Below are 12,433 nucleotides of genomic sequence, written 5' to 3' on the forward strand. Positions count from 1 at the left end.
TCTGAGGGCAGGAACCGTGGCTTGTTTGTCTGGGGCCCATGAGTGGCCAGGCTGGGGCCAGTTTAACCGTTGTCTGCCCATTGGAATGCTGAATGGGAACCCTAGCCCCTTGGGAGGGGGATGCTTTGAGGTCCGCCAGGTAAAGGAGGTTTGGGGAGCTCCCTCTCATGGAGGCCAACTGGAGACCAGCAGGAGGAGCCTTTCTGGGAGGACTTGGTGGTTCTAATCCACTGGCAGAGGCCAACACCGGAACGCTTCCCTTGGCAGCCCTCGCCTCTCCACTCTGACCTTCCAGAAGACCTCACTCTCTTGCTCAATCTCCTGTTCTTTTTCTTAACCCTGAAGTATCCAGTGATTTTCCAGGCACTGTAGAGGTACTGGTTGAGCAGGAGAAGACATTCCTTAAGGCCATGCCCATGCGGTGCCTCTATCACAGCGCCGGCAATTCAAAGCACAGGGCTGGGAAGCTCCTAGGAGAGCCTCAAATGTAAAAGAATGAGTAACTGGGGTCTGGCTGCCCTCTCGGGGGAGGACGCTAGGGGCCAGAAGGCTTCAGATCTGCTCTCTCCTCAGCTGTGCCCTGAGACCTTGAGAAACCTCTCCAGCTCTTTGTTCCTCGGTTTCTTCAAGTGTGACAAAAGGATGCTCATCAGTGATTCACCTCACTCTCCCCACCACGTTCAGAGGGAGTCACGAAGCTGTAAATGCGTGGTGGCATCCCCACTAGCGTCAAGGCCAGAGCACCTCCCTCCCCTCCCAGTGAACTGAGGTTCACGCCTGGCCCGTGTGCTGCACACACTCTCTGGGAACACCCCATCCCCCCCTTCCTCCCTCCCCGAGCTGTCCTGAAAGGGGAGTTTGGTGTCTCTGGATTACAGAGGCGAAATCCAGCCAGGATGGAGGAAGTGACTCAGCACAGGGGCTGGGGAAGGCCCAGGGCCAGGTCTCCCACTCCCAGGACAACTCGCATTGTGCTTTTTACTCAACCCAGTGCCTTTTATCCCAGCATCTCAAAGCCCCTTTCAAGCTGCAGCAGTCCTGGGAGTTGGGTCATGATCTCAACCAACGCCTCCGGCTTGGGTTGCTGACTCAGGCCATTGGGTTGATGTCCAAGGAGGCCTGTGGCTGCAGACCATCCATCTCATCGATGCCAAGCTTCTCTCTCTGGCCCTTGTTGCCTTCCTGGCCTCAGACACCACCTCCCTCTCCCTTTGTCTTTGAACGTGGCTCTGGGCGTAGCCAGGCATATCTGCTCAATAACCTCAGTATCTGACTCTCAGTCTTGCCCTTGCCCTTTGTGTAAGCCCATAACGTGAAGGCAGCGGGCCTGGCCCTTTCCCCACGTGGACCTTTTTCAAATCTTTGTTCCAGATTGGCTCCTCCGAGTCCTGCCATTAGCTTCCCTGCCTGTGAGCCTTCTTCGTCTTGGTGGCTGCTGTAGCAGGGCAGTGTGTTGCAGAGAGGCCAGCTGTGGCCAGGAGGCCCAGGTGAGCCTCGGGTTTGCACGTGGGTTGGCTTTTGTTCTGGCCCAGGAGTGGGGGGCAGGTGAGGAGGAAGCATGGCCGAGGGCAGGCAGTTGGGAGCGTCTCCCGCCAAGTCTGGAGGACGCGTGAGGGTGGGATGGATGGAAAGGGTTCCGAAGAGGGAGGGGAGCTGGGCTTGGTATCAAATCATAAGGAGAAAAGAATTTGAACTTTCTTCTGGGGTTTGTGAATTCTAGAGTGTGGTTCCTTCAATATGACCTCTTCGATCCTTATCTGAGTTTCTCAAATGCCTTCCCATTCCGGCCTCCCTGACTCTCTCTGCTCCAAGTCCCCTATTACCCTCACTTCTAGCCTCGGGCTCAACATTTTTCTGGAGCTTTTTGCCGTCTTTGGATGGGTATAAATTCCTGCATTTTGCAGATGGAAAAACAGAGACTTTTAGAGAGATCTGGTGATTTACTTACAGACCCACAGCCAGCGATGTTAGAGCTGGAAAACTGACCAGGTCCCCCTGGCTCCGAAGTTGTGCTCCTTCCATTACACCCTCATACAGATGTGCAGGGTGTGCGTGTGTGTGTTGTGTGTTCATGTGCATGTGATTTCCCAGAAGTCCTTGGAGGATTGTTTACTGACCTCTCTCCCCTCCCTCCCTCCCTCCCACCTTCCTTTTTTCCCTTTCCTCTTCTCTCTCTCCCTTCTGGATGATGCAATGGGCTGTCTGTGTTCATGACATGTTTTCTTTCCACGTCTGTGAGGATCAGATATTCTGGCATTGGTCTCTCTGCACCTTCAGGACACCCAGCGTCTAGCCCTGTCTCGGGAAGAGGGAGGTGGTTTTGTTGCTCTTCCCTGGCATAGCGGCAGTCTGGGCACCAGTCTTGGCTTCTAGGTGGAAATATAAAATTAAAAAAAAATGTACAGTGGAGAAAGCAGGAGGGTCAGGGAACCTGTGTGCTAGGTATGACTCGGCCTTTTACAGATTGTATGACCTTGGGTGAGCCTCTGAACTTCAGTTTCCTTAACTGTATGATGCTATCAGCCTCCCAGGAGTTGGATTAGAAGACATACTGTGTGTTATCATGCTTGGTAAACTGTAAAGGGTCAGGTCCACTAATGTCAACCCAGAGAATCAGGGATGTTTGGACACGCTTCCCCCCCGTGTCATTCTGACGGTGACATCAGGAGACCAGCATCCTCTCCACACCCTTGTCAGAGACAGGATCTACTTGGATGGACACTTCTTGATGATAATTCTTATTATGGCGGAATGAGCTATTTGGTGGCCTCTCCCCCTTTCATCAAGGGGGTGTTAGGAATTAGGACAAATCTAATTGGAGTCATTCCAGACGCTGAGAACACTTAACAACTGATGTGGTGATATGTCTACTGTGAGCCAAACTCAGGAATGAGTGATGCTTTCTTAGATGCATTAATGCTGGGGTTATTGTTCTATAAAGGGCAGGGTCAAAGTCAGATGAAGAGAAATAGCCCTTCCCAGGAAGAGACCAGGCTGTGTTGGCTCTGGGGAAACATGAGTGCTCCCCATGACTGCAGGCATGCTTGCTTCTTGGCTAATGAGGACACTCAGCCAGTGGGAGGCCAAGTGGAGTCAGGGAGCCCACCGTTGCTCTCCTGAACTAACCACTGCTGCCAAGAACAGAGGCTCCATGAGCATCTGGCCAAGCTCGAGGCCATAAATAAGGGGACTTTCTGTGGGGAGGGAAAGAGTAGGGACACTGGTCCAGGGACCTTGAAAGGAGGGACTTTTACCAGAAGGATGGGAAATTGAAGAGACAGAGAGCTAAGAGCCTGACCGCTGCCCAGAGGAGCAATTGTTTGCTGAGGGTTCATCCCAGCTGGCAAAGGGCAGGCCCCGGAATTCCTAATCATCAGCCATGAAACCTTTTCCAAAGGAGCAGGTGAGCAAGCCTGCCCTTCTTTGCCTCTGTCTGAACCTGCTCCCTGCCCTTCCCTTGGGTTCCCACTCCCCTCCTCTTGGGTCCTCTCAGCTTCCACACCTTCTTATAGAAGTGAAGGGGGGAAGAAGTGGGCTAAGCAGTGGGACAGGAATACTCCTTGAACTCTGAGCCTCTCTTGATTCATCAAAGGGGGGCTACCTGGTTGCTGGAAGGAGTGGGGAAGGAGAAGAGAGGGAGAGGAGTGCTCTTCAGGCTGGGAAAGATCCAGAACTCTCATTAATGCCTGACACCTCCAATAAAAGCTGCATATTCCCCAAAAGCAAGTTTTGAGAATCCTAGACTCTTTGAAGCTTGGTGTTTAACTGCCACTCCTTCCACACACTTAATAGGAAACCAAGCCCCTTGGCTTGCGCACAGGGCTCCCATCTGGGGCAATTTCCCTCCTCCAAGCATTTGAGGCCCTTGTGTGCTTCCTTGCAGCTGGGCATGAAAGGGAGGCCTTGGTCCTCACAGAATGAAGAGTAGCCACCCCGGGGGCAGTGGCTCTAGCGCAGACACGCTTGGAGGCTGGAGTGGGTCAGAGCTGGGTGGGAAGGAAGCAGGGGTAAGACTTTGGAAGTTGGAAGGCGAATGGAGTTGAGAAATGGGACTGAGCCCAAGCACTTATTTTTCTAGACTCTTTTCCTCCCCTTCATTTAACTGAAAAAATTAGCACATATATAAATGCTAAAATAGGAATATACTGAAAAGCAAGTCCCCATTTATGCAGACTACCTGCCTCTTAAATGGCCTCTTAAACTACAGTTAACAGCTTTTTGTGTATCATTCAGAAATTTTCTATGCTTAAATGCATTTACTTCTTTTTTTTTTTTTTTTTGCCATCAGCAGGAACATATGATACCCACTCTTCCATATATGGCTTGCTCTTTTATTTTTTAATTTAAAAATTTTATTTTTAATGTTTTATATTCATATTTATATTGCCCTATATGACTTGTTCTTAATATATCTTGGAGATCTTCATATAAATCTACTTCATTTACATGCACATATATTTCTTTATATACACACATATCTACTTCATTCTTTGGCTGGTATTGTATAGCATAGATGTACCATAATTTATTTACCCCACCCTCTAGTGATAGACACTTAAGTTCTTTTTAGTTTTTAGTTATCATGAACAAAACTGCAGTGGACAGCCTTATACATACACGTCTGTGCAAATATAACTGAGGGGTACCTTTCTAGAAGAGGAATTGCCGTGTCAGAGGTGTGTCGTTTAGGCTGACAGACGTTGCTCGGGTTGTTTTCTGGCCAAGATTGCATCCAAAGTGTGGGGAGAATTGGTTGTCAACCTTCCATCTCTCCCCCACCTCATCTGGGAATAATGTGACCCCCAGGGTGGGATAATTCCCTAGGGGATGATTGAGAAACCATCTCTGTTTGGCTTTGGGATGCAGGAAGAAAGGTGTTTTCTGTCTGGTTTTTTGTTTGTCTGTTTGGTTTTTTGCAGAATAGTCTGTCCTCTTAATGATGTTTGCTTGGGCTGAGTGCTTCTTGCTTTCCCTGAGCAGAGCTGCACTGCAGAGGGACTGCCAGACTCAGGCGGCGTCAGCTGGGCTCCCCACAGAGTAGAGTGGCCAGCTAGTCTGCCCCCAGGGAACTCCCCGGGCTTCCCAGCGCTGTTCACCAAACTGCAATAATGTTGCAATCATTTGCCTGGTGGATTTAACTTTTCAAAGACTTTTGTAGCCAATGTTTCATTCCATTTCAGCTGTGAGGGAGGCCAAATAAATACTCTTAGGTCAGGTGAGGAAACAGACCCAGAGAGGCTGTGTGATGGAGTGTGGTCATGAAAAGGTACTGGTTCGTGAGCTGGGACCCTCGGGTTCAAGTTCAGCACCGAGGTGGTAGCGGGGTGGGCCTCTGTGGAAGCCGTTGGACAGGATGGTCTTCCAGCCCCTCCCCATCAAGGACGTGGTTTGATGACTATCCAAGGGCCTGCAGTTAGCTTGGGGGCAAGCTAATGATTTGTGAAACCCATCCTACAGTGGCTCCAGGCTGGTACCACATCCTGATGTGGCTTCTATAGAGGAAGCGGAGGGTCTTTCTCCTTTGGGTGATGGCACATCTTCCAAGACTCCTCAGGGGGTGGGTTTGGTGGGGCGTGTGGAGAGGGGGGCAGGAAGCACAGCAGTGGCTGGAGCTGATGTAATTGGGCCAGGCTGCTAGGGAAGAGGCCCCGCACCAACACCTTCCAAAGGCACTGTGGGTAAAGCCCTGCTGCCCCATTAAAGCCCCTATAATTCATGCCATCTGCCCCCCATAAGCCCAACCAATCTCCAGTCTGACCCTGCAGATGGCTTTGGGACCTAATCAAAGCCAGACCCTTCCCTGGTCTCCTCCTCTTCCACTGGTCTGTGAATAGCCTTCAGCCATCCTGGCTCCAAGCCCCCTTAACCCCTTCATCCCTGGCTTCCTTTCTCTCCCCCAGGATCTCTGTTCTGCTGCCCTTTCACCCCCTTGGACTAGGGTCACACAGAGAAGCCCATTCCAAAGCCAAGTGTGATGTCTTGAAAGAATCTAGGTTGGGATCAGGAGGCCAGGACTCCTCCCCTCAGGCCACCACCGACTTGCTGTGTGGCTTCCAGAAATTCATTTAACCTTGTGGGGCCTCAGTTACCCTATCTTTGGCAACCAACATTTATATTTTAATAAAGAGCTTTCAAAATGTTTTTCACCTACATAGCTCCATTTAATGTTTCAAAAGGAGATCATTATGCCACTTCTAATTACCATCACAGGGAGAAGTTCATGAGAAGGTGGGTTGTGGAGGTTAGGAAGCAATACCTAGGTCACCAGTTACCCTGCCAGACTGCGGAAGGGTCTCCACAGAAGATGGCACGAGCCTCTCTGTAGGCCGGTCAAGGCCCTCTGTGGGAGGGGGCAGGATTTCCTAAAAGCTCCTCACCCTCGAGGAGTTCATACACCACCCAGGGGACCACAGCGTGTGGGTCCACAAGGAAGGAGACTCCTGCTCCAGGCCACTCAGCTTAACCCAATGAGGCGGGGGTGTGGGTAGTGACAGGCCTTGCACTTGCCAACAGTCAGGGTCTGTCTCCCCAGAAGGCAAAACAGGAGGAAACACGCTAAATAGTAGGGGAAGGATTGAGGACAGACCCACGAAGGGCTGTGTCAAAGGGAGCCGGGGCCTGGGTGGCTGGTTGAGCCGGGGTGTGGAGACACCCTGTGGTGGGAATGAGGAACCACAGTCTGGTTCCCTCAGAAAGGCGATTGGGCAAACCGGGGATGCGGCTTACTTGAGCTTACACCTGTGCTGGGCAGGTACTTTCCCCAGCTGACCCTTGAGTCCCCGAACTGCCCTCTCCTCTGTGTTCACTCTGACGTTCAAGAACACCTCCTGTCTCCTCAGCTTTAAGACAACCTTCCCTGGGCCCAGGGCAGGGAGGAGAGTGAGGATCCAGCCCTCATCACCCTTCAGGCCGGAGCTCAATGAGTGAGCTAACGACAGCAGGAGGGATTGTAGTTGGATGCCAGAAGGGACTTACTGGGGTGGAAGATTGTTCCATGGTGGCACAGAAATCCTTCTGCCCAGGCCAAGTTCAGTGACGGAAGGTAAAGGAAGGGGATAGACTGTTTCCTAGGGTGTTCAGATGACCACTTCAGAGGCTGGTCCCATTGCCAGTGGCCTGACGTTGTTGTTCTGATGGACAAAGTGGACACAGCAGGTCACGTGGGCATTGCTTAGTCCTCGGCTCTTAAATGTCCAGGCCAAACCCCAGCCGTTCTCGGCGCCAACTTGGTGTAGCCAGTGAGACTCCGCCAGGGTCCCTGCACCATGGGCTTGCTGAGGGCACTGACTCAGGCTGGGAACTGACTCTAAGGGGCGAGCTGGGCATCTCATGTTGGGTGAGGGTATGGCTGCTGAGCCACGTGGGTTGTGGGGGGTGGGGTGGGTCATAGTAACAAGAGCTAACACTCACCATGCATCTTCCTGTGCCAGCAGCTGTCTGTCCACAGTCCCTCCCAGCGACCCTATGCGGTAGATCCGTCATTTCCGCCATTTTACAGGTGAGGAAAGTGAGACACAGAGAAATTAAGGAACTGGTACAAAGCCACACAGCTGGAAGACAGTGGAGCCAGGATCTGAATGCAGGCGACCGGACTCCACAGCCCACACTTGTCACCGTTACACCTGCCTAAGGGGTAGGATGGTTGGGCTGGACCGAAAGTGGGGCTGCGAGGTCAGTGGGGGCAGAGTTGGAGCAGGAAAGGGGGCTCCAGATCCTGGGGGGCCTGAGGGCTTAGGGAGATGGGGGCAGGCTGTGAGGAGGGGAAACCCAGCCGTGTCATTGGACTTCCCTGTGAGAGGCTGAGCATGCTTGCTCAGAAGGGCTAGAGGTTGTACAGTTCCACCTGCCCAAGAGCAGAGTTCCCATCTGTGGGCAGGGCACACTGATGTGCCAGGAATGAGTCGCAGGTGTTCTAAGACAGAGATCTCCTCCATCCGATCCTCCAGATGGTCCCAGGTTCCTGGGGCATCTGCCAGTCCCTCCCCCAGCTGTAGCCTCTGGCTGAAAGCAGCCCCTCACTTTACTTCAGTGGGTCATGCCATGCCATGTCGTCGTTTTTCTCACGTGCCGTGCGGTGACAAAGTTTGGGAAGCTCTGTCTCAGACAGGAGCTCACACGGTCTCTGAATCCTTCTAGGAGCTCAGAACATCAGATGCTGCTTCAACAGCTGCTACTACTGCTTCTCCGGTGTCAAGCACAGAGAGCCATGCCTACACTGGAGTGCTTGGGGACCTGTTGGTGGGGTGGCATGGGCCCGGCTGCCAGGCTGGGCTCTCTGCCCTGGAGCTGGCTGGTGAAAGCCCACGAAGCTCAGGGAATCTCCTGTGGGAAGCTCATTGTGTCCATCCAGTTCCTCTGCGCCTGCTTGCTTCTAGCTGCCTGCTCCTGGGCAGGTGACCTCCCTGGGCCCCAGAGTCCTCATCAGGAAAATGAAAATAATAAACGTCCCCTCCCCCCACCCGCTGGAGGGTACTGTGAGCATTAAGTGAGAGCATGTGCCTCTTCAGCAAGCCTTTCCAATCTTGCTCTGGGCCGGGCAGTGGTTGGTGTCAGGGATGGGAAGTGAATTAGTACACCGCAGTGTCTCTGGGCAAAGAGAGGAGGGGACCCAGGGGTAGGGAAACAGATCCAGAGACAGAAACCCAGATACTTAATAAATGGGGCTGCGCACAGAGCCCATACAAAACGCACCTCCAGTAAATAACCTGCTGGGCTTCCCTTTAGAACAAGAATGATCGGCATCGTCCCGGTGACCCGCTGGACGTTGGACTTCAGAAGCGCCCTCTGCCTCCCTGCTCAGTTTGGTCGCTCCCCTCACTCACCCCAACCCCTGGGGGGCCAGAGAGAACGTCCTGGAGCCCAGGTCCCTGCCACCCTCAGATGCTCACTGGGCAGCAAACTCAGGTCCCCGATTCTCCGGTCGCGGGGAACCTGCGGGCAGACACAAAACCCATTCCAGCGTTGGGCATGAAACAGGCCTTTCTGTCGGGTGGGAGCAGCCAGCAAAGCCCAGCGAGCGAGCGGGGGCAGCCCGGAGCGCTGAGAGCCTGGGCGCCCCTGGTTCCCACTGCGGCCACCGCTCCCACGGGCGCCGCCGCAGCGCCGCGCCTCTCCAGATGCGCGTCCTCGCCCCTCCGCCTCCTCCGTTTCCATCCTCCCACTTTTAACTTCAGGGATGAGGCCGCTCTTACTTGCGTTGCACGTTTACAGCTTTGGGGAGCACCTTTCACTCCAGTTGGCTCATTTGCTCTGCATCACAAACTGAGGAGGCATGAGGGTGCCACTCAGAGCTGTCAAGTGGCTCATTTGTTCAGTAATCACCTGCTGTGTGCTAAGCTCTGAGGATACAAGGACAGGGCTGGACTTTGCAGGGCGTTGGGCCATCTTAAGGACCGAGGTCTTGTTCCTGAGAGCTGTGGGGCGCCACTGGAAGGATTTAGGTAGGGCCAGCATGTGAAGAAGGGAGAAGATGGCAAGTTCAAATTTATGTTTCAGAAAGACCCCCCTGGCTGCTGCATGGAGAATGCATTGAAGTGAGCCAGAGGCATTGCAGGGAGAGCAGCCGGAAGCTTCTGAGAAGGCCAGAGTGGTGATGGGGACAGGGTCACACAAGTGCAGAATTCAATGCATGACAAGTGTTGTGGGATTCAGCCCTTCGTCCACCCCTCACACAAGATTCAGGGTAAAGCTGTTTGTAGGGTGAGAAGAGGGAGGGGTATGGAGACATTTCAAACTAGAAAGATTCAGGAGAGGCTCCCCATCCGTCGACTGTGGTAAGACTTGGGTATTGAAGTTGATTATTAGCCACAAGACTTTGGGCCAGCCACATAATTTCTCAGTGCCTCAGTTTCCTACTGTGTGAAAAGGGATAATACAGTTCTGGCTTCTAGTAATGGAAGAATAGCTTTGTGGGACTTACCCATCCGCCCACCCCCCCCGCCCCAAGCAGTCACCAGCAACAGATAACAATTATAAAATCTGGGAAAGTATTTAAAAAAAATTATTTGAATGACTAAAAGCAGGCAAAAACTGAAAGGGTGTCTACCCTTGAAAAAAAGTAAGCTGCAAGGAGGGAGATTTGTGAGTCTGTAGCCATTTTCTGATGAATACTCTGATACCCATGTGGATCTAGTGGTAGGATCTGCAGCCTCACTAATTTGGAAAGGGCAGAGCAACCAGAAGACTGAGGGGGGCCTGAAAAGGAGGGAACTGTAGCGGGGGTGAACCCCCAAACCTACATGTAAAATCTGTTCATATTCTCTGTTGATTTTAAGTTATTAAGCTAAACTGTCAAGCGTTAAGGAGATTCCAGGCAGCCTGCCAAAAAAGCGGTGGCTAGAAGCTGAAGGAACGGAGCAAAGATTTCAGATGTCACCACAGAGGAGGCAGAGTTTGGAGTTTCGGTCCAGCTAGGTTAACTGACAGCTTGAATAAAATTTACCCTTCAAAGAAATACAACACAATCCGGAGTCCATAACATATCATTCATAATGTCTAGTATCTAATCAGAACCCAGCAGACGTGCAAAGAAACAGGAAAACATGACCCATTTTCAATTAAAAAGAGCAGTCAGTCAACCCACAACCCCCATCCTGAGATGATCCAGATGTTGCAATTAGTAGACAATGATTTTAAAGCAGCTGTTATAATATGTTTTCTTAAATTAATTAATTTATTCATTTATTTAATTTTTGGCTGCATTAGGTCTTTGCTGCCGCATGCGGGTTTTCTCTAGTTGCTGAGAGCGGGGGCTACTCTTTGTTGCGGTGCGCAGGCTTCTCATTGCGGTGGCTTCTCTTGTTGCGGAGCACGGGCTCTAGGCGCGCAGGCTTCAGTAGTTGTGGCATGCAGGCTCAGTAGTTGTGGCTCGTGCGCGGGCTTAGTTGCTCCGCAGCATGTGGGAATCTTCCCCGACCAGGGCTCGAACCCGTGTCCCCTGCATTGGCAGGCAGATTCTTAACCACTGCACCACCAGGGAAACCCTGTTATAATATGTTTGAAAGCTTAAAGGAAAACAATTGGGTTATGAATTAATGGATAGGGAATCTTAGCAGAAAAAAAATATATAATAAAAGAACCAAATGGAAATTCTAGAACTGAAAGTTACAAAAAATGAAACAAAACGTTTACTGGGTGGGCTTACAGCAGAGTGGAGAAGGCAGGAAACAGAGTTAGTGAACTTGTACACAGACCAATAGAAGTTATCCTATATGAAGGGCAAAGAGGAAAAATATTAAAGAAAAATGAAGAGCACCTCAGAGGCCTGTGGGACAACATCGAGCAATCTAACATGAATCTAGAGGCCAGGAAGGAAAGGAGAGAGAGAGAATGGGTAAGAAAAATATTTAAAGAAATAATGGCTCAAATCTTCACAAATTTAGTGAAAGACATCAATTTAGAGATCTTAGAAGCCCGGTGAACCCCAAGCAAAGTAAGCATATAGAAAACCACACCTAGGCACAGATGGTCAAACTGCAGAGGTAAAGAGAACATACTGAAAGCTTCTAGAGAGGAACAACGGTACAATGATGGCCAACTTCTCAGCAACGATGGAGGCCAGGACACAACTGAGCAGCATCTTCAAAATGCTGAAAGAAAAAAAGGAAAAAAATCCCTGTGAACTCAGAATTAAAAATTTTTTTTTGATTTTTTTTTTTAGAATTCTATATTCAGCAAAATTATCTTCAAAAATGAAGATATATAAATTTTAAGAAAAATAAGGTGAATTCATTAGCCATCACACTTAACACTACAAAAAATGTTAAAGGAAAATTTTCAGACTGAAGGGAAATGATACCAGATGTTAACTCAGATTTATAGGAAAAGTGAAAATCATCAGACACGATAAATATGTGGGTAAATATAAAAGACTATACATATTTTGTCTTTTCTTCAATTCTTTAGAAGATATGACTATTTAAAGCAAAAATTACAACACTGTAGTGAGGGGTCTATTACGTATGTAGATTAATATATATGACATGCAGTGAAAACTATGATGGCAAGTGTAAATGGAACTGTCTTGTTGCAAGATTCTTATATTTTATGTGAAGCAGTACAATATTAACTCTAAGTAGATTGTGGTAAGTCAAAGATGTACATTATAATACCTGGAACAACTCCTACAGATGCAAAGATATATAGCTATAAAACTAATAGAGGAATCACAATAAAATATTTTAGAATATTTTATTAATTCCAAACAAATCAGGGAAGGAAGAACAAATGAACAAGGAAACAGATGAAATCAATATAAAACAAATAGGAAGTGGCAGACCTAAACCCAAATTTATCAATAATTACATCAAATGTAGTTTTATGAATTATTGATAAAATTGATGAATTAAGCATTTTAATGAAAAGGTATAGATTGTCTGACTGGGTCTGACAGGACCTAGATATGTGTTGACTCCAAGAGGTGTACTTTGAATCC

At 49.9% G+C, this 12,433-nt stretch overlaps 1 long non-coding RNA gene across 2 annotated transcripts; it reads left to right on the forward strand.

The window, feature by feature from the left end:
* Positions 1–1,188: 1,188 nt before the first annotated feature.
* LOC137772104 (uncharacterized) lies at positions 1,189–8,449 on the forward strand. 2 transcript variants are annotated; one of them, XR_011075458.1, is made up of 3 exons: positions 1,189–1,487; positions 7,434–7,633; positions 8,137–8,449. It is a non-coding gene; the product is annotated as an uncharacterized lncRNA (long non-coding RNA). The 2 variants fall into 2 exon arrangements; XR_011075459.1 differs by having other exon boundaries at positions 7,499–7,633.
* Positions 8,450–12,433: the final 3,984 nt, after the last annotated feature.

The sequence above is a fragment of the Eschrichtius robustus genome, chromosome 11, assembly GCF_028021215.1.
Source record: "Eschrichtius robustus isolate mEscRob2 chromosome 11, mEscRob2.pri, whole genome shotgun sequence".
Classification (NCBI taxonomy): Eukaryota; Metazoa; Chordata; class Mammalia; order Artiodactyla; family Eschrichtiidae; genus Eschrichtius; species Eschrichtius robustus.